The sequence below is a fragment of the Tamandua tetradactyla genome, chromosome 4 (genome assembly GCF_023851605.1).
Source record: "Tamandua tetradactyla isolate mTamTet1 chromosome 4, mTamTet1.pri, whole genome shotgun sequence".
Lineage (NCBI taxonomy): Eukaryota > Metazoa > Chordata > Mammalia > Pilosa > Myrmecophagidae > Tamandua > Tamandua tetradactyla.
In genome coordinates this window covers 98,862,324-98,888,404 of record NC_135330.1, presented here as the reverse complement: position 1 = coordinate 98,888,404, position 26,081 = coordinate 98,862,324, and the positions used below count along the sequence as shown (strand labels likewise).

Here is a 26,081-nt window from a genome sequence, read left to right as displayed (position 1 = left end):
TGAAGAAAGCAAGGATCATGCCTATCAGTCAGAAGTTTCTACAAATCCTTCCTGGATAATTGCATCTCCAATTCTGGCTCTGTCTGAAATGGCTAACTGGTTCCATATTTGGTTAAATCTTCTCTTTGACACTATTCCCTATTATCTCCCTTTCTGAAAGCCCAGAATTTTTCAGAACATAAATTATGATTTCCTTGTACCCAAGAGTTCAGTTCTCAGCTTATCCCTGTCCTGTCATGTTTCACTATAAGCTGCAAGGAGAAACCAGGTTGTACTTTCAACATTTAATTTGGAAATATCTTCTGCTAAATATACAAGTTCATGTCTTTTAAGATATGCCTTCTATCTAAAGCCAGCAGTCAGTTTTGTTAGATTAAATGTCATTTTTAAATAAAAATTGCCTTATTTCCAGTTTGCAATAACACATGACTCATTTCTCTCTGGAGCCTTGTCAGAGGTTCCTTTAGAATCCACATTTCTACCAATAGGCTCTTCACAGCCCTCTAGGCCTTCTCTATCAAGCTCCTCACAAGTCCTCCAAAATCTTCCTTTTATCCATTATAAAAAGCCACTCAACATGTTTGGTATTTATAAACTGAAGCACCCCACTTTTCTGGTACCGTGAGCTGTTCTAGTTTGATAGCTGCCAAAATGCAATATACCAAAAACAGAATGTTTTTTAAAGGGGGGGGGGGAATCTATTAAGTTGCAAATTTACAGTTCTAAGGCAGTGAAAATGTCCCCAACAAAGCAAGACTATAAAAGTGTCCAAATTAAGTCACCAACAACAGGTTACCTTCATCAAGAAAGGCCAATGAAATCCAGGGTTTCACTCTCAACTGGAACATGTCAAGCATGGCAACATCTATTGGCTTCCTCTCCTGGCTCCTTGTTTCATGAATCTCCACTGGGGCATTTTCCTTCTTCATCCTCAAAGGACTCTGGCTGTGTTAGCTCTCAGCCAGCACTCTTGGATCTCATGACTCTGTACCTCTTTCAAAAATGATACCTCTTTTAAGAATTCAAGTAAACTAATTAAGATCCACCTTGAATAGGTGGATTCATATCTCCCTCTAGACAAAGGTTAATACCCACAAATGTGTGTGTCATATCTCCATGGAGATAGTCGAATTAGGTTCCCAACCTACAGTATTGAATAAAGATTAAAAGAAATGGCTGTCTCCACAAGGTGGATCAGAATTAAAACATGGATTTTCTAGGGTACCTAATCCTTTCAAACTGGCACAGTCTCCAAAGATCTCTGGCTGTGTGGGCTCACAAGCTGTTTTGAAAATGGTTCCCTTTTAAAGAACTCTAGTAAGCCACCCCACCTTGAATGGGTATAGACCCATCTCCATGGAAACCACCTAATCAAAAAGTCTCAAGCAAATTTAGGTGTGTCACAGCTCCATGGAAACAATTTAATCAAAATGATCCTACCCAACAATATTGAATGAGGATTTAAGGACATGAATTTTCTGGAATACACAACAGCTTCAATCTGGCACACCTTGTGATAGATATCAGACTTTCTTGAGTCTAAGTATCTTTCTCTAGATGGCTTACAGAAAGTTTGGACATTTTTATGACCATAGGGCTGTAAAACTGTAACTTAATGAATTCAATTTTAAAAGCTGTACCATTTTGAGTATATTGCATTCTAGAAGCTTTGAGCAAGCTAAAACAGAGATTAAAGAAAAAATATGTACAAGTAGGAACCATCAACCAGACACTGCTAACAGAATTGCCAACTGACCAATTTCATGAGACTAGTATCATGTGAATTTAACTCCAACTCTGAGTCATCACTTCTCCCCTGTTAAATAATTTGATTTAATCTTATTGGAAAGGTAAGTGTCACAGGGATGGTGTATAGTTAGTGTAATTAATATGAAATCTGTTATATAAATTTTTTAAATTTCAGATGTATAGCTAATATATCATGCATTATTCATTTTAATAATGTGTGAATATAATGAAAGAAAAAATTAAGCACATGAAGAAAACAGAATTATTTCTTTTATTAGATGTTGTAAAACAAGAAATGAAAAATAATAAAGTAAATGTTTTGATGAAAATAGAGGGCAAACTTTAGCTTATACATTGGACATTTTTGTTAGCTTCAGTAACCAGGTTGTGTCCTATAAAAAATTGCCTATAAGAAGATGAGAAGGAAAAAAAAGCCAGCTGTTAGATAAATTCTTTTTTGAAATTTCCAAAATAAGACAACAGCTCTAAATAGCATTCTTGAGAGAGCAATAATGCTATACATTTTACAAAGTAGATGAGGAAAGCTAGTGATAGTTCAGTGTTATAATGATAATTTTCACTGTTGGAAGCTGTGCAGAGTTTCAGATTGTGTTAGTCATGGGAGAGAATATAGGGACAGACAGAAAAAGTCACAATTTAGCATTTTTTTAATTGGCAAACTTGATTTATCAAGAAGGTATAAAGGCATTTCTAAGGGCAATAGAAGTATAAAGCCATTTATCATCTTCAACAGCATGTATTTGGACACTAACAGATTTATGTGAACTGAAACAAAATTGGCTCAATAAAACAAAGGAATAATGAAATACTCTATGATCAATAAACCAAAGATGATGCACATGGGAGTAATTTTGTGGGTGAATAATTGATTGTGTGATTACCGTATGCAGGCACCCATTATAGGTTGAATATTCAAAAACTTTATATTGATGTTTTATTCTTCTCTTCAATGTTTTATTGATTATGACTGCAGTAATGACCAATCTCACACTTGACTGTGAGTAAATATTGAAATATATTTACTTTCTGATGTGCTTTCCTTTTATCCTCATGCCCAGAGCCACCTTCATGGCCTTATTTCTTAGCCTGTCTATGATGGGATTCAAGGTTTGGGGTACCATAGTGCAGGACACAGAAATTACAATTTCAAAAATATAAAAGGATGTTGATGTTGACCTTAGTAAGCAGTGAAACTAATGAAGAGAAATAATACAACTGCCGGAAGATGTGAAAGGTTGAATTAATAGTCATTGGATTTTCTACCAATGAAAATGTGTACACTGTAGATCCAGTACTCTTATGCATTTAGTAACTGAAGGGTAATGTCCTGATTATCATGATCACAACTTTATATGAGCACCTTCACATCCCTGTCCAGTTGTTGCTGAGGAATTTATGCTTCCTGGATCTCTGCCTCATTTCAATCATAATACCCAAATCCCCAAGGAGTTTTCAACTCACTGACCCACAACAACTCCATCTGCTTCCTCAGCTGTGTCACCAAGCCTTCTTGACAGTTTGTAAGGCCTCTGCAGGGTTTTTCTTATTCATGAAAATGTACTTTAACTGCTATGCTGCCACTTGTCATCCTGTGCAAGGTGAAGTCGTCATGAACATGGACATGTGTGTGCAGATGGTGTTTATGTCTTGCCTGGGTGGGAATCTGAATACTGTGATGCACACAGCTGGTACCTTTTCTTTATCCTTTGGGTCTACTGTGTTCAAACAGTTCTGAAAGAACACCCAGTTATCAGCTGTTACTTGCTCAAAATACTTAATGGAGAAATTGTGCCCATCTTCATCACTGTGTTTGTGGAGTCTTGCTGTGTTAACTTCATTGTCATTTCCTCTGTCTATAACTTCCCCAATGTCAAGAAGATTCCATCAGAAGGCCAATTAAGAACCTACTCCACTTGTCTTTCACACCTTCTAGTGGGTGTATTGTTTCTCTTCAGTAGCTTCACTGCTTACTAAGGTCAACATCAACATCCTTTTCTATTTTTGACATTGTAACTTCTGTGTCCTGCACTATGGTACCCCCAACCTTGAATCCCATCATAGACAGGCTAAGAAATAAGGCCATGAAGGTGGCTCTGGGCATGTGGATAAAAGGAAAGCACATCGGAAAGTAAATATATTTCAATAGCAAATATAATCTACAAATATATTCATTTTTCCTCCTACTTTTACAAATAAATATATACAAAGAAAAAATGGTCATATCCTTTTTTAGGAATTTTCACTAGGCACAAATGTCATTATTGTTATTCTATAATTATGCAAGGCTTTTGAATTCCTAAAGTTAAATGTACATTTGCCAATTCATTTTTAGATGTATTTATAAGAAGAACAAAGCTATTTTTGTATGATATAAAGAAATGTCATTGCTTGGAAATTACTACCACATATTACCAATCTTTACCAATCATTCAAAAGCAACAAACAGAAAAAACACCCCAAACTCCCACTGTCTTATGATATGACATGCTCATTCAAATAACTAACATATTGTACAGCCTTTGGACTTACTAATATTATTAATTCTTTGTATTAGGTTAATTATATAAACACACCATAGGAGACAACAGTTCCAAATTGAATTAGTGATCTCACCCACCAAACTTTCCTTATAGGAAGCTATCTTTCACTACATATTCTCTTTTAAGGGTTTCAGTAAAATGACAAATGGGAAAAAATTGAATTTTTTTTTCCAGGAACAGATATCAGAATCCAAAAGAAATAAATGAGCCATGATTCACAAATATTCATTCATTCAGTTTTCCTCCAAAGTTTACAAGTAGGTATTTGAAAGAAAAAAGAGAGCAATGCCTCAGTAATTTCCATTAGTCAGAAAAGTTACATTCCTAATTCTTGAGTTATGGATCTTGAGTTATGGATCTTTTTTCTAACTCTTGTCTTATGGGGAATTTTGTAAGCTGAATTCTACCTTTTTTTTTGGTGCATAGTCCAGGAATTGAACCCAGATCTACTGCATGGAAAGTGAACATTCTACCACTGAGTCACCCATGCACCCATAATTCTACCTATTTTCATATGATGTACAGAAACATGTTTGCTTAGAAAGCATTAGCACACATTACCAATTATTACTAAAAACAAAAAAATTTTACAAAAGCAATTCAATCGGCACTGCTGCCAACGCCCCGGCAGAGGAGCTGAAGTCAACATTGAATTTGAAGTATTTAAAGTGGATACAAAACTGTTTCAGCAATGCAGACAATTAAGTGCGTTGTTGTGGGTGATGGTGCTGTTGGTAAAACATGTCTCCTGATATTCTACACAACAAAGAAATTTCCATCTGAATATGTACCGTTTTTGACAACTATGCAGTCACAGTTATGATTGGTGGAGAGCCATATACTCTTGGACTTTTTGATACTGCAGGGCAAGAGGATTATGACAGATTACGACCGCTGAGTTATCCACAAACAGATGTATTTCTAGTCTGTTTTTCAGTGGTCTCTCCGTCCTCATTTGAAAATGTGAAAGAAAAGTGGGTACCTGAGATAACTCATCACTGTCCAAAGACTCCTTTCTTGCTTGTTGGGGCCCAAATTGATCTCAGAGATGACCCCTCTGCTATTGAGAAACTTGCCAAGAACAAACAGAAGCCTATCACTCCGGAGACTGCTGAAAAGCTGGCCCGTGACCTGAAGGCTGTCAAATATGTGGAGTGTTCTGCACTCACACAAAAAGGCCTAAAGAATGTATTTGATGAAGCAATATTGGCTGCCCTGGAGCCTCCAGAACCTAAGAAGAGCCGCAGGTGTGTGCTGCTATGAACATCTCTCCAGAGCCCTTTCTGCACAGCTGGTGTCGGCATCATACTAAAAGCAATGTTTAAATCAAACTAAAGATTAAAATTAAAATTCGTTTTTGCAAAAAAAAAAAAAAGCAATTCAATCCTTCTATCCTATTATCTCACCAAATCAATGCATTACAATCTTTTGGGATCCTTTGGCATATTTGTATTCATTCACTGTACAAGTTTGAAAAGATTTATATAACCTAGAAATGCCATGATTTAATCCTAATCAATCTTGTGGGAGCAACCGTTTCTTCTAATCCCTATTCAGTACCGTAGGTTGGAAACTCTATTGGGTTGTCTCCATGGAGATGTGACTCACCCAATTGTGGGTATTAACCTTTCAATAGAGGGAGGTGTGACCCCACCCATTCCAGCTGGGCCTTGATTACTTTACTTGAAACTTTTAAAAGAGGCATTTTGGAGAAAGCTTGAGAATGATGAGAACAGCAGAGACACAAGAACTACAGAATCCATCAGCCAGTAACCTTTGGAGATGAAGGAGAGTGCCCCATGAGAGTGCCCATCATGAAGCAAGAGGCCTGAAGAGGAAGATAGAAGATGTCACCATGTTTGCCATATGCCTTTCCAGTTGAGAAAGAAACACTGAACTTCATCACCATTTCTTGAGTGAAGCTAGCAAACTAGAACAGATTTTGGTAGTAAGAGTGGGATGCTGCTGTAGTTTGCAAATACCAAACATGTTGAAATAGCTTTGGAAAGGGATAACGGAAAGACTCTGGAAGATTTGTGAAGAACTTGATAGAGAAGGCCTAGAATGCTTTGAAGAAACTGTTGGTACAAATGTGTATGCTAGACAGAAATGAGGCATGTATTATTGCAAACTGTAAGACAGGCAATCCATGTTTTAAGATGGCAGAAAATCTGGCAAAGTTGATGAGTGGTTTTGGCTGAAAGGTGAATTTAAAAAGCTATAAACTTGGAAATTTAACAGAACAGATTTCCAAATTAAATGTTGAAAGTGCAGTCTGGATTCTCCCTGCAGCTTATAATGAAATGTGACAAGAAAAAGATAAGAATTGAGCTCTTGGGTACAAAGAAACCAGTCATTGATGATGTGGAAAACTCTGGGCTTACAGGAAGGGAGACCCCAGAGAATAGTGCCCCATGTGAGAATCTAGCCAAATGTGGAACCAGTCAGTCATTTCAGAAAAGGCCAGGGTTGGAAATAGAGTTATTCAGGAAGGATTTGTGGAAACTCCTGCTGTCTGATGGGCACAATCCTTGCTTGCTACATAGAAAGCCAACAAGAGTGTTGTGGGACTTGTATAAAAGGAATTGCTGCCAGTCTCAACTAGGGGGGGTGCAGAAAAGGGACAATGTGAGGGTAAAATAATTTCAGAAGCAGAACTATGGAAGCAAAATTCCATAATCAAGAATCTTCAGGCCAGGAGAGCAGACCCACCAAAGTATGTGGAGAGGGTAAGTTTGACCCAAAAGCAGAAGATGGGCCTTCCACCTTGGTGGAGTGAAGATATCCTTCAGCCTCAGACCTTGGAGAGGGTGCAACACACTCCTTGGGGGATTTGGGAGAGTCTGGATGCCACCACATGGAAGGTTGAACATATTCTCTGGAAATGACAGAGAGCCTGGTTGCAGCCCAGATGCTTGAAGAGGGTACAGCCAAGAAAAAGGTGGTCTCCAAGAAGTCCCCTTGCATTCAGACAGAGGCAAGCTGCTCCATACATCCTTGGAAAGGGTGGGACTGCCACTTTCTAAAACCCCAAAGATAAATGATTTTCAGACTTTGAAATTGAATGGTCATTGCCCTGCAGGTTTTCAAGACTGCTTGGGTCCAGTGATCCCTGTGTTCCCTCCAATCTCTCCATATTGAAATGGCTATATATATCTTATGACTGTGTCTCCTTTGTTTGTTGGCAGCAAATGAATTTTTACACACCCAGAGCCAGAGGATAATGTTGACTTAGGACAGACCATGCCTGTGTTTAACTTTGATGAGACCTTGTAATGGTTTAAATCTTGTATTACATTTCTATTGCTATTGAAATAGTTTAAGGATTTCTGATATTGTGAAGGAATTAATGTATTTTTGTATATGGAAAAAAGCATGTCATTTTTAGGGTCCAGAGGGTGGAGCATGCCATTTTGAAAGGATTATGTGCCCTAGAAAAGCCGTGTTTTAATCCTAATCAGTCTTGTGGTAGCAACCATTTCTTCTAGTTCCTATTCAGCACTATAGCTTGGAAACTTGATTGCGTTGTCCTCATGGTGATGTGACTCACCCAATTGTGGGTATTAACTTTGAATAGAGGGAGATGTGATTCCCATCATTCCAGGTGGGTCTTCATTACTTTACTGGAATCTTTTTAATGAGGAAGCATTTTGGAGAAAGCTTGAGAATCATGAGAACAACAGAGTCATCAGAACTACAGAATCCACCAGTCAGCAACCTTTGGAGATGAAGGAGAATGCTTCTGGGGTAACTTCATGAAGCAAGAGGCCTGGAGAGGAAGCTAGAATGGATTGCAATGTTCACCATGCACCTTTCCAGTTGAGAGAGAAACCCTGAAATTCATCAGCATTTCTTGAGTGCAGCTAGCAAACTAGAACAGTGTCACATTTACACATTACTGTGAGGGATACATTAGTTAAAAATTAAATATGGTGTCCTTATTCAACTCATTCTACTGATGCGATGTTATCTTTAATTTTTATATTCATTACCAGTTTTCTGTGAAAGGAAAAATTAAAAATGAGTGTTAAATGATTTTTCCAGAGATAGTTATCAGAACAAATGGGAATAGATAAACTATTATTAAAGTGTCATAAGTTAATGAATATTAATTTGGGTTATGTTTTCTTTTTACCTCAACATAACTATAATTTATTGCATCTGATATAAAAAAATTATGTGATTGTGTGTGTGCATGTGTGTGTGTATGTTTGGTTTGCTTAAGTTCCTGAGATGTAATATACTGGTTTTTACAATGGGCATTAATTAAATTAGTTACTATTCTAAGGCCATGAAAATGTCCCAATTAAGGCATCAATAAAATGATACCTGAACTGTGAAGACAGAACACCATCATCTGGTATAACTCTGTAATTGGAAGTTAAATGATGATGTCTACTGGTCATTCTCTCCAAGATTTCCTTGCTTACAGATTCTGGCTTCAGTGGCTTCCTCTCTGAGCTTCTGTGGGTCGTTTCTTAGCTTCTGCAGAGCTTTTCTCTATATGCTTCTCTGGGCTTTTTCTGTTTTTTATCCCTTCATAAAGGACTCCAGTAAAAGGATTCAGACCCTCCTTAAGTGGGGTGGTCGCATTGCATTTGAAGTAACTGAAACAAAAGGTTCCACCTAAGGCAGGTCTGTATCATCAGGAATGGATTAAAAGAATATGGGCTTTTCTGGGGAATATAACAGCTTCATACTAGCAAAATCATTGTAAAAATTTTAAAATCATATTTGTACTTTTAAAAATAAAGGTAAAATTTTCAAACACTTCATTTTGGTTATAATTGAGGATCCTCCTTAATCATAAAAATTGTGTCTTCATGTCTGATTGACATTCTACTAGATATCTTAAAACTTCTTCAATCATTCCCCTATAATTGTACAATAGTTTTATTCTTGCATTAGAAGAAATATTTGGTTGAATTAATCATAAAAATTTATGTAAGTGCTTCTCTTGAATCATTTTAGAAAAATTCACAAGGTTCTCATTATTGATCATGTGATATTATGAAATTATTCCTCAAAAATATTTCATAATTTTTAATATATTTTCAGTCAGCAAATATTTTCAAATTAATGAATTTCTGATTTTACAAGAATACATTACATTTGATTCTTTAAGTTCATTCCAATTTTCATATCTGTCTCTAGTGCTTCCTTTAGTATTTCTTGAAGAGCTTGTCTCTTGGTCAAATATTCTCTCAGTGATTTTTTTGTCTGAAAATGTTTTAAATTCTCCCTCATTTTGAAGGACAATTTTTCTGGATATAGAATTCTTAGTTGGCAGTTTTTTTCTTTTAATAATTTAAATATATCATCCCACTGACTTCTCGCCTCCATGGTTTCTGCTGAGAAATCTATGCATAATCTTGTTGGGTTTTCATTGCATGTGATGGATTGCTTTTCTCTTGCTGCTTTCAAGATTCTCTCTTTCTCTTTGACCTCTGACATTCTGATCAGTAAGTGTCTTGGAGTACATATATTTGGATCTATTCTCTTTGGGGTACACTGCACTTCTTGGATCTGTAATTTAAAGTCTTTCATAAGAGTTGGGAAATTTTCAGTGATAACTTCCTCCATTAGTTTTTCTCCTCCTTTTCCCTTCTCTTCTCCTTCTGGGACACCCACAACATGTATATTTGTGCACTTCATATTATCATTCACTTCCCTGAGTCCCTGCTCATATTTTTCCATTTTTTCCCTATAGTTTCTGTTTCTTGTCAGATTTCAGATGTTCCATCCTCCAGTTCACTAATCCTATCCTCTGCCTCTCGAAATCTACCATTGTAAGTTTCCATTGTTTTTTTTTCATGTCTTCTACTGTGCTTTTCATTCCCATAACTTCTGCGATTTGTTTTTTCAGACTTTCCATTTCTTCTTTTCGTTCATTCCTTGCCTTCTCATATCCTCCCTAAATTCATTGATTTGGTTTTTGATGAGGTTTTCCATGTCTGTTTGTATATTCTGAATTAATAGTTTCAGCTCTTGTATCTCATTTGAATTGTTGGTTTGTTCTTTTGACTGGGCCATATCTTCAATTTTCCTGGTGTGATTTATTATTTCTTGCTGGCATTTAGGCACTTAATTACCTTAATTAGTTTATTCTGGAGATTGCTTTCACTTCTTTACCCAGGGTTTTCTTACTGGATGAATTTGTGGTCTATCTGTTCTTTAATATTCAGTTCAGCTTTATCTGGACCACTATATTAAGTTTTGTTTAACAGAGGAGAATTTTTCAGTTCTTGTTTTCTTGTTTCTTGCCCTGCTTGTATGATACCTTTCCCCACACACACTTAGGAGGGTCTACTTAGGTATTATAAAACCCAGCCAGATTTTCCCAGACCAAACTGGCCTCCTATCAGGAGAAAAGAGTCACTTGCATTGGTTTTCCATGAGGGTGAGACCCAGCAGGTTAAAAGACTTTCCTGTGAAGTCTCTAGGCTCTATTTTTCTTATCCTGCTCAGTATGTGGTGCTTGTCTGCCTGCAGGTTCTACCCACATAAGATGATGTGGTACCTTTAACTTCGGTAGACTCTCCCTACTGGGAGTGTGGTGGAGACAGAGGAGAGGTTGTAGGCTGATTTTAATGGCTTCAAATTACCAAGCCCTTGAGGGAGGGATTGCACCTGAGTTGGGCTTCAACCCTCCCCTGGGGAAGGAACAGGCTCCACACAAGCCTTCAAATGAGCTTGTTTCTGCCTATGACTGGGGCAGTTGCTGCCTGAGAAGCCCTGCTGCTGTATCCAAAGGCAGTCAAGCCTTTGTAGAAACACAGCCATGAAAACCTCTGTTTCCTCCATTTTTTTTTTCTTTTTCCATCAGCCCTGCCCCCTTGGTGCCAGGGCAAAAATGAGCATCTTCCACTGTGACCAGGTTCACCTGAGCTGGAGGTCTATTTTTTAGTAGTCAGAATTTGTTAATTAATTCCACAATTGGCATTTGGTTGGGCTCAGTTCCTGCTGCTAGTAAAGTCTCTTTCCTTTCCCCTCTGGGAAGCAACCTGTGGGGAGGGGCACTGGCCACCATGGCTTGGGGAACTCACAGTTCTGGGGGGGCTCACAGCTGGTTAACCTGGTCCAGACTGCAGTACACTGTGTGTCCAGTCACTGACATGGCCCCAGAAGCTGTTCTGTACTGTTTCTGGTTATTTAGTAGTTGTTATGGAGGATGAACTAAAATGCACACATTGTTAAGCTGCCATGTTGGCCCAGAAGTCTATTCCAATTTTCATGCAGTATTTTTTCACCAAGGGGTATAACAGAGGGTTTGCTGCAATTGATTGCTCACCATGCAGAGGAACATGCTTATTTACTGTTTACTATTCTGTACTCTAAATCATCTATTCATTTATCTGTGGAGTCATAAAATGTATGGTTAACTTGAATGTGCTTTTTATGCTGTGTGGTGAGGTCACATTTCATCATTTTCTATATGAGTATCCCATTATTACAGCACCATTTGTTGAAATATTTGTTTGTTTGTTCTGCTTGTTTCTGTTTTTTGGGAAGTGCACAGACTAGGAATCAAACTTAGGTCTCGTCATAGCAAACAAGAATTCTACCAAAGAACTACTCTTGTACCCCCTTGAATGTGCTTTCAAATGGTATAGATACTAATATCTGCTCCATGTAAATTTTGTCCATCTCTTGGAGTCCCTTTAATTAATATTTTGTTAATTTTTTACTTAACAGCACTTCTAAGAATTATATAATTAAATGTACCAAATTGTTTCCTTGTGATTTTTTATTAGTTCAAAATAATAGTTGTTAATCCATTGCATTTAATTCAAATTATTTAACATCACTTTATATTGCATACACAAAGATGAATATGTGGGTACTGAGATCAAAATGCTTTTGATATTTTGTTGCAATAGTCTTAAAGGAAAGCAGGAAACATTTTAATGTATGCTGAAAACTATTTCTCAATTAAGTCCATTTTTATTTACTTAATATAAACAACAAATTCCATGTTTTTGAAAAAAGTATAAAACCATAGGAAGTTTAATTATTACATTTCCATACCATGTAGTGCATATCATAACCCAAGAGAGAAATTGGCCTTAGTTTACACCATTTGCTGCTGCTCCATTTCTAATCTTCTCTAGTAAACATTTCTTAAGCATAGAATTTTCTTACTCAGTACAATATTCAAATTTGTATGGATACTCCCTTTTAAGTTCAGTCATTAATTTTACTATAATAATTCACCTACACTGTGTTAGTCTTTTTATAGATGAATTCACAAGGTTGTTGTAAGTTTTCATCATTAATGCATGTTCCTGCAATGGTGAATCAAAAACTGCTGATGATCTTTCATCAGTTAATATTCATTGATAATTGTTATTGCTTTATATTGAACAGACTTATGCAGAATTTTCATAGAATACTGTGTAATATTAAATTATGTTTTTCAGATATGATTCTCTGATAACAGACAAAAAGTAAATGACATGGGAAAGGTTTTCTTTTGCATCTGCACATTTTGTTGAGATATATTCACACACTGTATATTCCATCCAAAGTATCAATCAATATTTTACAGTATCACCACTTAGTTGTGCAATCATCATCAAATTCAATTTTAGACAGTTTTCATTGTTTCAAAGAGAAAAATAACAGATAAATGCCAGAGACATGGGTTGGATTCCCAGTGCCTGCCCATGGAAAAAAATAAATATATACAGATAGATGTAAAAAAGAAAATAGAAAAACACCCAATATCACTTAACACACCACATTATTAACCACTAGTATTGATATGGTACCTATTACTGTTGATAAAAAAATTTGGGACATTAGTGTTAAATATTGACTATAGCTCAGATTAGGTCATTTTTTCCATCTAACACTCTGCTAACTCTTTGTACAAATGCTGTATATTTTTAGTAATTCATGGAAGAATTTATTTCTATTTGTAGTACTAATCAGTGACATACAAACTGACTTTAAACAACCCCTTTCAATCAAATTCACCTACCATATGACAGCATCACTTATAATCCCAATAACAAGCTACCATCACTTCTATCCATTCCCAAACATTTATGTTCAACCATCTTAATAATTCTGAGCATATTATGTAACTTCTCCACCTTCTATAATTTCTGCCTATCTCTCAGCACCCTATATTCTACAGTTTTAAGACAGTGAGTTTACATATTCTACATATCTCTCCTTTTGTGTCTGGCTTATTTCACTCAACATTATGTCTTCAAGTTTCATCTAAGTTATCACATACTTCAGGAGCCCATTCTTTCCAACTGCTTCAAAATATTCTACTTTATGTATATACCCTATTTTCTTTATAAATTTATCTAGTGATGGACATTTGAATTACTTCCATCTTTTGGCAGTAGTAAATACTACCATTATGATCAATGATGTGCAAATGTCTGTTCCTATGTCTGCTTTCAGATATTCTGGGTAAATACTGATTATATTTCTGGTATATTGAATTCCAGTAGCTTTAATAAACAAATACAACAGAGTTTCCTTTTATTCAAATTTTTGAAAGAGTTTGAGCAGAATGTCGTTAGTTCTTTCTGGAATATTTGATAAAATTACCCTGTGAAGTCATTAGGTCCTTGGCTTTTATTTATAGGGAGACTTTTTTTTAATTCATTAATGGAAAAAAGTAATTAACACAACATTTAGAAATCATACCATTCTACATATGCAATCAGTAATTCTTAACATCATCACATAGATGCATGAACATTGTTTCTTAGTACATTTGCATTGGTCTAGAGAAACTAGCAACACAACAGAAAAAGATATAGAATCTTAATATAGAGAAAAGAAATAAAAGTAATAATAATAGTAAAAAAAAAATCCTATAGCTCAGATGCAGCTTTATTCAGTGTTTTAACATGATTACTTTACAATTAGGTATTATTGTGCTGTCCATTTTTGAGTTTTTGTATCTAATCCTGTTGCACAGTCTGTATCCCTTCAGCTCCAATTACCCATTATCTTACCCTGTTTCTAACTCCTGCTGGACTCTGTTACCAATGACATATTCCAAGTTTATTTACGAATGTCCATTCACATCAGTGGGACCATACAGTATTTGTCCTTTCGTTTTTGGCTAGACTCACTCAGCATAATGTTCTCTAGGTCCATCCATGTTATTACATGCTTCGTAAGTTTATCTTGTCTTAAAGCTGCATAATATTCCATCATATGTATATACCACAGTTTGTTAGCCACTCTTCTGTTGATGGACATTTTGGCTTTTTCCATCTATTTGCGATTGTAAATAACGCTGCTATAAACATTGGTGTGCAAATGTCCGTTTGTGTCTTTGCCCTTAAGTCCTTTGAGTAGATACCTAGCAATGGTATTGCTGGGTCGTATGGCAATTCTATATTCAGCTTTTTGAGGAACCACCAAACTGCATTCCACAGTGGTTGGACCATTTGATATTCCCACCAACAGTGGATAAGTGTACCTCTTTCACCGCATCCTCTCCAGCACTTGTCATTTTCTATTTTGTTGATAATGGCCATTCTGGTGGGTGTGAGATGATATCTCATTATGGTTTTGATTTGAATTTCTTTAATGCCCAGGGACATTGAGCATCTCTTCATGTGCCTCTTAGCCATCTGTATTTCCTCTTCTGGTAGGTGTCTGTTCAAGTCTTTTTCCCATTTTGTAATTGGGTTGGCTGTCTTTTTGTTGTTGAGTCGAACAATCTCTTTATAAATTCTGGATACTAGACCTTTATCTGATATGTCATTTCTAAATATTATCTCCCATTGTGTAGGCTGTCTTTCTACTTTCTTGATGAAGTCTTTGATGCACAAAAGTGTTTAATTTTGAGGAGCTCCCATTTATTTATTTCCTTCTTCAGTGCTCTTGCTTTAGGTTTAAGGTCCATAAAACCACCTCCAATTGTAAGATTCATAAGATATCTCCCTACATTTTCCTCTGTTTTATGGTCTTAGACCTAATGTTTAGATCTTTGATCCATTTTGAGTTAACTTTTGTATAAGGTGTGAGATATGGGTCTTCTTTCATTCTTTTGCATATGGATATCCAGTTCTCTAGGCACCATTTATTGAAGAGACAGTTCTGTCCCAGGTGAGTTGGCTTGACTGCCTTATCAAAGATCAAATGTCCACAGATGAGAGGGTCTATTTCTGAGCACTCTATTTGATTCCATTGGTCGATATATCTATCTTTATGCCAATACCATGCTGTTTTGACCACTGTGGCTTCATAATATGCCTTAAAGTCCAGCAGTGCGTGACCTCCAGCTTCGTTTTTTTCCCTCAAGATACTTTTAGCAATTCGGGGCACCCTGCCCTTCCAGATAAATTTGCTTATTGGTTTTTCTAATTCTGAAAAATAAGTTCTTGGGATTTTGATTGGTATTGCATTGAATCTGTAGATCAGTTTAGGTAGGATTGACATCTTAATTATATTTAGTCTTCCAATCCATGAACACGGTATGCCCTTCCATCTATTTAGGTCTTCTGCAATTTCTTTTAGCAGTTTTTTGTAGTTTTCTTTATATAGATTTTTGTCTCTTTATTTAAATTTATTCCTAGGTATTTTATTCTTTTAGTTGCGATTGTAAATGGGATTCGTTTCTTGATTTCCCGCTCAGCTTGTTCATTACTAGTGTATAGAAATGCTACAGATTTTTGAATGTTAATCTTGTAACCTGCTACTTTGCTGTACTCATTTATTAGCTCTAGTAGTTTTGTTGTGGATTTTTCTGGGTTTTCGATGTATAGTATCATATCGTCTGCAAACAGTGATGGTTTTACTTTTTCCTTTCCAATTTTGATGCCTTATATTTCTTTTTCTTGCCTAATTGCTTTGGCTAGAACCTCCAACACAATGTTGAATAATAGTGGTGAGAGTGGACATCCTTGTCGTGTTCCTGATCTTAGGGGGAAAGTTTTCAATTTTTCCCATTGAGAATGATATTAGCTGTGGGTTTTTCATATATTCCCTCTATCATTTTAAGGAAGTTCCCTTGTATTCCTATCTTTTGAAGTGTTTTCAACAGGAAAGGATGTTGAATCTTGTCAAATGCCTTCTCTGCATCAATTGAGATGATCATGTGATTTTTCTGCTTTGATTTGTTGATATGGTGTATTACATTAATTGATTTTCTTATGTTGAACCATCCTTGCATACCTGGGATGAATCCTATGCAGTCATGATGTATAATTCTTTTAATGTGTTGTTGGATACAATTTGCTAGAATTTTATTGAGAATTTTTGCACCTATATTCATTAGAGATATTGGTCTGTAGTTTTCTTTTTTTGTAATATCTTTGCCTGGTTTTGGTATGAGGGTGATGTTGGCTTCATAGAATGAATTAGGTAGTTTTCCCTCCACTTCGATTATTTTGAAGAGTTTGAGGAGAGTTGGTACTAATTCTTTCTGGAATGTTTGGTAGAATTCACATATGAAGCCGTCTGGTCCTGGACTTTTCTTTTTAGGGAGCTTTTGAATGACTAATTCAATCTCTTTACTTGTGATTGGTTTGTTGAGGTCATCTATTTCTTCTTGAGACAAAGTTGGTTGTTCATGTCTTTCCAGGAACCCATCCATTTCATCTAAGTTGTTGTATTTATTAGTGTAAAGTTGTTCATAGTATCCTGTTATTACCTCCTTTATTTCTGTGAGGTCAGTAGTTATGTCTCCTCTTCCATTTCTGATCTTATTTACTTGCATCCTCTCTCTTTTTCTTTTTGTCAATCTTGCTAAGGGTCCATCAATCTTATTGATTTTCTCATAGAACCAACTTCTGGTCTTATTGGTTTTCTCTATTGTTTTCATGTTTTCAATTTCATTTATTTCTGCTCTAATCTTTGTTATTTCTTTCCTTTTGCTTGCTTTGGGATTAGTTTGCTGTTCTTTCTCCAGTTCTTCCAAGTGGACAGTTAATTCCTGCATTTTTGCCTTTTCTTCTTTTCTGATATAGGCATTTAGGGCAATAAATTTCCCTCTTAGCACTGCCTTAGCTGCTTCCCATAGGTTTTGATATGTTGTGTTTTCATTTTCATTTGCCTTGAAATATTTACTAATTTCTCTTGCAATTTCTTCTTTGACCCACTTGTTATTTAAGAGTGTGTTGTTGAGCCTCCACGTACCTGTGAATTTTCTGGCCCTCTGCCTATTATTGATTTCCAACTTCATTCCTTTATGATCCAAAAAAGTGTTGTGTATGATTTCAATCTTTTTAAATTTGTTAAGACTTGCTTTGTGACCCAGCATATGGTCTATCTTTGAGAATGATCCATGAGCACTTGAGAAAAAGGTGTATCCTGCTGTTGTGGGATGTAATGTCCTATAAATATCTGTTAAGTCCAGCTCATTTATAGTAATATTCAGATTCTCTATTTCTTTATTGATCCTCTGTCTAGATGTTTTGTCTATTGATGAGAGTGTGAATTGAAGTCTCCAACTATTATGGTAGATGTGTCTATTTCCCTTTTCAGTGTTTGCAGTGTATTCCTCACGTATTTTAGGACATTCTGGTTCAGTGCGTAAATATTTATGTTTGTTATCTTCTTGTTTAATTGTTCCTTTTATTAGTAGATAGTGTCCTTCTTTGTCTCTTTTAACTGTTTTACATTTGAAGTTTAATTTGTTGGATATTAGTATAGCCACTCCTGCTCTTTTCTGGTTGTTATTTGCATGAAATATGTTTTCCCAACCTTTCACTTTCAACCTATGTTTGTCTTTGGGTCTAAGATGTGTTTCCTGTAGACAGCATATAGAAGAATCCTGTTTTTTAATCCATTCTGCCAATCTATGTCTTTTGATTGGGGAATTCAGTCCATTAACATTTAGTGTTATTACTGTTTGGATAATATTTTCCTCTACCATTTTGCCTTTTGTATTATATATATCATATCTGATTTTCCTTCTTTCTACACTCTTCTCCATATCTCTCTCTTCTGTCTTTTCGTATCTGACTCTAGTGCTCCCTTTAGTATTTCTTGCAGAGCTGGTCTCTTGGTCACAAATTCTCTCAGTGACTTTTTGTCTGAGAATGTTTTAATTTCTCCCTCATTTTTGAAGGATAATTTTGCTGGATATAGGAGTCTTGGTTGGCAGTTTTTCTCTTTTAGTAATTTAAATATATCATCCCACTGTCTTCTAGCTTCCATGGTTTCTGCTGAGAAATCTACACATGGTCTTATTGGGTTTCCCTTGTATGTGATGGATTGTTTTTCTCTTGCTGCTTTCAAGATCCTCTCTTTCTCTTTGACCTCTGATGTTCTAACTAGTAAGTGTCTTGGAGAATGCCTATTTGGGTCTAATCTCTTTGGGGTGCGCTGCACTTCTTGAATCTGCAATTTTAGGTCTTTCATAAGATTTGGGAAATTTTCAGTGATAATTTCTTCCATTAGTTTTTCTCCTCCTTTTCCCTTCTCTTCTCCTTCTGGGACACCCACAACACGTATATTTGTGAGGTTCATATTGTCCTTGAGTTCCCTGATACCCTGTTCAAATTTTTCCATTCTCTTCACGATAGTTCGTGTTTCTTTTTGGAATTCAGATATTCCATCCTCCAAATCACTAATTCTATCTTCTGTCTCTTTAAATCTATCATTGTAGGTATCCATTGTTTTTTCCATCTTTTCTACTTTATCCTTCACTTCCATAAGCTCTGTGATTTGTTTTTTCAGTTTTTCTATTTCTTCTTTTTGTTCAGCCCATGTCTTCTTCATGTCCTCCCTCAATTTATCAATTTCGTTTTTGAAGAGGTTTTCCATTTCTGTTCGTATATTCAGCATTAGTTGTTTCAGCACCTGTATCTCATTTGAACTATTGGTCTGTTCCTTTGACTAGGCCATATTTTCAATTTTCTGAGCGTGATCCGTTATCCTCTGCTGGCATCTGGGCATTTAGTCAAACTTCCCTGGGTGTTGGACCCAACAGGCTGAAAGATCCTTCTGTGAAATCTCTGGGTTCTGTCTTTCCTATCCTGCCCAGTAGGTGGTGCTCGTGGCACACGTTTGTCTGTGGGTTCCACCAGCAAAAGGTGCTGTGGGTCCTTTAACCTTGGAAAACTCTCGCTGTGGGGGAGGTTCGCCAGCTGAAGCACCTTGGAAGACTGCCAGCTGGCCCGGGGTTCCGAACGTGGGGAGGATCGCCGCAGCCCGGGAGCGCACCCAACCAAATTTCCTAGTCGGCCTGGGGCGCCAAGCATGGCGGGAGGGCGCCAGCCACTGCGGCCCGAGAGAGTGCACCGTTCCCAGCTGGACCGGGGAGTCACGTGTTTGGAAGGGACCCCCCCGGTCACCATTCTCCGTGGTCTGGGGATTTCCGACCCAACTCTCTCAGTTGGTCTTGGAGGCCTCACGTGGTGGGGGCGCCAGCCGCCACGGCCCGAGGGGACCGCCTGCCCAATTCTGCCAGCTGGGCTGGGAAGGAGGAAGGGAGGGACTCCAGCTGCTTGCCGTCCTGCCCGAGAAAGCCCGCACCCCTCGGCGATCTCACCAGAGCTAGTTCTCCCAGACAGTCAGCCGTTCCAGGATGGGGTACGCCATCCCTTTGATCTCTGTCGTGGCTCCAGGAGCTGCTCTGTATCATCTCCACTCCCCCAGTAGCTGTTCCAGCATGAAGTAGAAGACAGCCAACCACTCCACTGCGCTATAGGGAGACTTTTGGTAACTGATTAAGTCTCTTTCCTTATGATTCGTTTGATTGTGCCTTGTATGTATCCTCGAGTCAGTATAAGATTTTTGTGTGTTTGCAAGAAATTATAAACATCATCTAAGTTTAGTTTCTTGGCTTCAGTGGTTCATAGTAGCCTCTTATGATCCTTTTCTATTTCTTTAGGGTTCATGTTAATACACACCCCTTACGTAAAATTTTATTGTTTTGCATCTCCTCTAGTTTTTAACTTGTCCATTTAACTATTTTGTGTGAGAGAGGATTTCTGCCCTGATGATTCCCTGGCAGCAGAGATCAATGCCTTCATGCTTGCCAAGCCGATTGGTCTCTGCCTGCAAGAAGCCCCGGCCCGCTGGAGCGGTGGGGCACCAGACCATTCGGGGCCAGGCTCAATCTATACCTGGGAAGTGGCTCAGCAGGAAGCCGATCCCTGAAGCAGGCACATCGCACCTGGCAGGACATCAGGCAACCCTTCACACCACAGCCCCAGCTTTGGCCCTGTGCTTCCACTCCACTAAGGAATCGGGGAGACCCCATGGCTCTACTGCCCTCAGCTCTGGCAGGAAGGCCCAGCAAGACCCAGATGTCAGCTTGCCACTTGCGCTCTGAGTGTTGGGTGTCAGGCAGGACATCCGCCGGCATCGATCCCTGGCAGTGGAGAACGATGACTTGGTGCTCGCCAGGGCGATGGGTCTCCGCCTACCAGAAGCCCTGGCCCGCTGGAGTGGTGGGGCATCAGAACCTCCCTGGGGTTCCCTGAACCACAGGTGCCACCAGTGCAGTGGGGGCTGGGGGCTGGGCAGTGGGTGGGGCCTCCTGTTCAGCTGCTCCACCCCCTGCAGCTCAGACCACTGACTGACTGCAACAGATCCTTGTAACACAGGGAATGTAGACCATGCCTTTGAATTTTTCAGTAGTATTTTTTGAATACCAGAAAACACCAAATAAATACAAACATTCTTAACTTTGGATCAACTGCTCTCAATATATAACCAGTAATTCACAATATCATCCCACAGTTGCATATTCATCATCATCATCATTTCTTGGAATATTTGCATTTGTTCAGAAAACGAAATAAAAAGAAAAGGGAAAAAAAATTGTACATCCCATATCCCTGACAACTTCCTTTCATTGGAGATTAGCATTTCCAATAAAAATTATTTTAAGATTTGTCCCCTGCTATCTCTTTTGATTTCACATGTTCTAGTCATCTCTGGACAATGTAGATGAAAGGTGCTTCGGACTCAAGGTTTTCACAATCACAACATTCACATTGTGAAAGCTATATCATTATAGAATCCTGTTCAAGAAACGTGGCTACTGGAAAACAGCCCTACATTTTCAGGCACTTCCCTCCAGCCTCTCCATTCAATTCTGCTAGTCACCATCTTTTGTTGCTCGAAGGAGCCAACACTCTCTCGGCCAACTCAGCAGGTGAACATAATGATTGCCTTGTAAGACATAGTACCAGCATCCAGGGGTACAATCTCCCTGGAAACATGGGGTAGAACTCACTGGACCAGCCAGGACCAGCATAAAGTGAATGAGAAAGCCTGCTTGACCCCGAGGGGAGGACAGAAAGGAGATGAAGGAAGGATTCAGTGGCCAAGAGGTTTCAAGCAGTCCTGATGATATCCTGCCCGTGACTCCTAGGCATTCTATGGACAGTCAATTTTCCTTTATGGTGGAGTGGAATGGCTGCAGGGAATTACCTGAAACTGTTGAGCGCTCTTCCTCAAGCCCTGACTCTTGAAGATGATCATCAAAAGATTCAACTATCACAATGGGACTGTGCTCTTGGAAAATCCGTTTTCTCCTGCTGTTCCTTCATCCAGGGTATGGATTGATGCATACAAACAGTGTGGAGAAGGAATCAATAAATAATAGAGAGCAGGAGGGGTAAAACCAATTGTGTACTGGTATACACCAGTGGTGAAGGAGAAGGAGGGAGAAGGGGTAGGGCCTGTGTGAGCTGTTTTCTTCCTGTGAGTTCTTCTTGAAGCCTACAAAATGATCACGGTCCTAACTCCACACCTGTGTGAAGAGACTGCAAGGCGTTGATTATCCACCTGGATAGAAGGCACTGGTGTCAGTGTTTAGGACGAAAATAATTTTCCAAATACTTAAAAGAGAGTGCAGTTGATAGATAGAGATTTATTCCAAAGTCCCAGCTTTCCACGGACTGGCACCCTTACCACAGGTGTGGCCAGTTTGCAATCATGCGATTCCTCACCTAGGAGGTACTGGTAATGACTTGCCCATCATCATCAATTGAATCAACAAAGCCGAAAAGAGATGCGATCTGCAGGCGGTCTCCCATCCAAACCCGAACTGTGCCTGACCCTGCTTAGCTTCACAGCTCAACTGTAAGCATGCACACTGCAGCCATTTAGGGACCTGTGACAGTGGCCACCTCCTGCATCCCCAAGAGTCGAGGCTGGGAAGGGCTGCCTTGCCTTGCCAGTCTGTTTCGAGGGACCCTCTTCAAACTGCTGGCCAGTTCCTGACTTCAGGACCCTGCTGGCTGCCAACCCTGTGCCAGCATCACCCTCGATCGGCCCCCCACCTGTTCCCTGCCACAATGGGCCCACTCAGGGAGTGGCACCTGGCCATCCTGCCGGCAGCTCAACTCTCTGGGGTCCCTTCCAGCACTCTGACCTGCTCCGCCAGGCCGAACCCCGCCTCTCTACCCACCCCGCACACTGCACGGGCACACCTCTGCCGCGGTGCAGCTTCTCCCCACCACCCCTCCCACACCGTTAGCGTCCCCGGCCGCTTGGCCCCCTGGGCTCTGCGCAGCACTGTTTGCGGCAAGGCTCCAGCCTGGGACCTGGGAAGTGGCTCAGCAGGAAACCGATCACTGAAGCGGGCACGTCACACCCGGCAGCACAGCAAGACAGCCCTTCACACCACAGCCCTGACTTTGGCCCTGCACCTCCACTCCTCTCAGGAGTTGGGGAGACCTCACGGCTCTGCTGCTATCAGCTCTGGCAGCAAAGCCCAGGAGGCCCCAGGTGTCAGCTTGCCAGTTGCACTCTGAGTGTTGGGTGTCAGGCAGGACATCTGCCACCATCGATCCCTGGCAGTGGAGATCGATGCTTGCCAGGGCTTTCACCAGGGTGATGGGTCTCCGCCTGCCAGAACCCCAGCCTGCTGGAGCGGTGGGGCACCAGACCTTCCCTGGGGATCCCTGCTGACCTGCAGTTGCCGCCAGTGCAGCAGCGGATGGGGGATGGGCAGTGGGCAGGGCCTCATGCTTAGTTTCGATCCCGCAGACCTGCCCCAACTGACAGCGACAAATGTTTGTGATGCAGGGGCAGTGGTCCGTGCCTTTTAATTTTTCAATCTCATCTTTTTAGTACCAATAAACTCCAAATAGATGCAAATATTCTGAACTTTAGATCATTCTGCTTTCCATATTATCTTTTTCTTGAAATCAGGGATCTGATACAGTCAAGGAAAGTGGGAGCTCTTTAGTGACTCACAACACGTAGAGGAAATGTGTCCCTGAGGGTCAGTTAAGAATTCAGGAAAGATGTGATGCATCCCTACGGAGACCAGGGTCCTGTAGTTCTCCACTATCACATCCCTGTAGAAATTCCTCTGACTGAGATGCAAGCATTCTCACTCATCCTGGAGAATTCCATTGCCACATCTCTAAATATCAACAGTCCTTGAAATTAAAAATGCATTTCACCAGGAAGCATCAGAATAGTTTGTAATTTGACCCAGGATAAAAGGAGACAGTTAGAAAAACTGGTTCTGAGTAAGATGACAGAACTGGTTTATCCAATAAGGTAATTTTTGAGACAGGGATATTCTTTATGTGTCTCCTGTCTCTAAAGAAAGAGGATGGCATATGATCAACAAAAAAATCACAGATAGAGGATACCGGGACTTCTGGAGAAGATGGCGGCTTAGTAAGGTGCATGGGTCTTATTTCCTCCTCCAGAACAAGTACTAAAGAACTAGAAACAGTACAGAACAGCTCCCGGAGCCACAACAGAGACCAGGCACACAGTGTACCCCATTCAGGAATGGCTGGACTGGCTAAGAGACTCTGCTGCGGTGAGGTCCCCAAGAGGCGCATGCTTCCCCAGGCTGCGGCGGCTGGTGGCCGGAGCCCATCCATCCCTCCTTCCCAGGCCAGCTGGGAGCTTTGGATCGGTGGTTACTCAAGCCGCGGTGGCCGGTGCCCCTCCCCCACACGCGGCTTCCCAGGCCAGCTGGGAGCCTTGGAATAGTGGTTCCCCAAGCCGTGGCAGCCCGCCCACACACGGCTTCCCGGGCCAGCTGGGAGCCTCGGAACAGTGGTTCCCCAAGGCACAGTGGCCGGTGACTGGAGCCCCTTAAACACACATGGCTTCCCGGGCCAGCTGGCAACCTCAGAACAGCGGTTCCCCAAGCCACAGTGGCCCTCCCACATGTGGCTTTCTGGGCCAGCTGGGAGCCTCGGAACAGTGGTGCCTCAAGCCATGGGGGCCGGCGACTGGAGCCCCTTCCACACACGTGGCTTCCCGGCCTGGCTGGGAACATCAGATAGGCAGTTCCCAAGCTGTGGCGGCCCTCCCACATGCGGCTTCCTGGGCCGGCTGGGAGCCTTGGAACAGTGGTTCCCCAAGCCACAGTGACTGGAGACCCTTCCCCCACAGGCGACTTCCCACAGGGAAAGGAAAGAGTCTCCAACAGTAGTAGAGACTGAGCCCAACCTAACACCAATAGTGGCATTAATGAACAACTTCTGACTACTAAAAATAGGCCCTCAGCTCAGGCGAAACTGATCAAGGCAGAAGTCGCCAATTGGGCTAACTGAAAAAAAGGAAAGGGGGCAAAACAGAGCCTTCTGGAGCTGTTTCTACCGAGGCTTCGTTGCCTCTGGGCTCAGCGCTGGGATTACACAGGTTGCAACTGCCCCGTACGCAGAAACAGGCTGCTTTCAGGGCTCTCTATCATCTGAACCTTCCCCGCGGGAAGGGTGAAACACAACTCAGGTGGAATCCCTCTCTCAAGGAATTCAGATCCCAGGACTTCACAATTTGAAGCCATTAAAACCAACCTACAAACTTTCCTCTGTCTCCACCACACACCCAGCAGCGAGAGTCTTCCAAAGTTAAAGGAGCCACAACATCTTTTGCTGGTGGGACCCGTAGACAGACAAGCACCACATACTGGGCAGGATAAGAAAAACAGAGCCCAGAGACTTCACAGGAAAGTCTTTCAACCTGCTGGGTCCCACGCTCAGGGAAATCTGATTAAATGCCCAGACGCCAGCAAAAAATAACAAATCACACCAGGAAAATTAAAGGTATGACCCAGCCAAAGGAACAAACCAATAGCTCAAATGAGATACAGGAGCTGAGACAACTAATGCTGAATATACGAACAGAAATGGAAAACCTCTTCAAAAACCAAATCAATAAATTCAGGGAGGACATGAAGAAGGCATGGGATGAACAAAAACAAGAAATGGAAAGTCTGAAAAAACAAATCACAGAACTTATGGGATTGAAAGACACAGTAGAAGAGATGAAAAAAACAATGGAAACCTACAATGGTAGATTTCAAGAAACAGAGGCTAGAATTAGTGAAGTGGAGGATGGAACATCTGAAATCCAAAAAGAAACAGAAACTATAGTGAAAAGAATGGAAAAATTTGAGCAGGGGCTCAGGGAATTGAATGATAATATGAAGCACACAAATATACGTGTTGTGGGTGTCCCAGAAGGAGAAGAGAAGGGAAAAGGAGGAGAAAAACTACTGGAAGAAATTATCACTGAAAATTTCCCAACTCTTATGAAAGACCTAAAATTACACATCCAAGAAGTGCAGCGCACCCCAAAGAGAATATATCCAAATAGGCGTTCTCCAAGACACTTACTAGTTAGAATGTCAGAGGTCAAAGAGAAAGAGAGGATCTTGAAAGCAGCAAGAGAAAAACAATCCATCATATACAAGGGAAACCCAATAAGACCATGTGTAGATTTCTCAGCAGAAACCATGGAGGCAAGAAGACAGTGGAACAATATATTTAAATTACTAAAAGAGAAAAACTGCCAACCAAGAATTCTATATCCTGCAAAATTGTCCTTCAAAAATGAGGAAGGAATTAAAAC

The 26,081-nt window shown here is 40.0% G+C and overlaps 1 pseudogene; it reads left to right on the top strand.

The window, feature by feature from the left end:
• Positions 1-4,940: 4,940 nt before the first annotated feature.
• On the top strand, positions 4,941-5,665 carry LOC143679221 (cell division control protein 42 homolog pseudogene; annotated as a pseudogene).
• Positions 5,666-26,081: the final 20,416 nt, after the last annotated feature.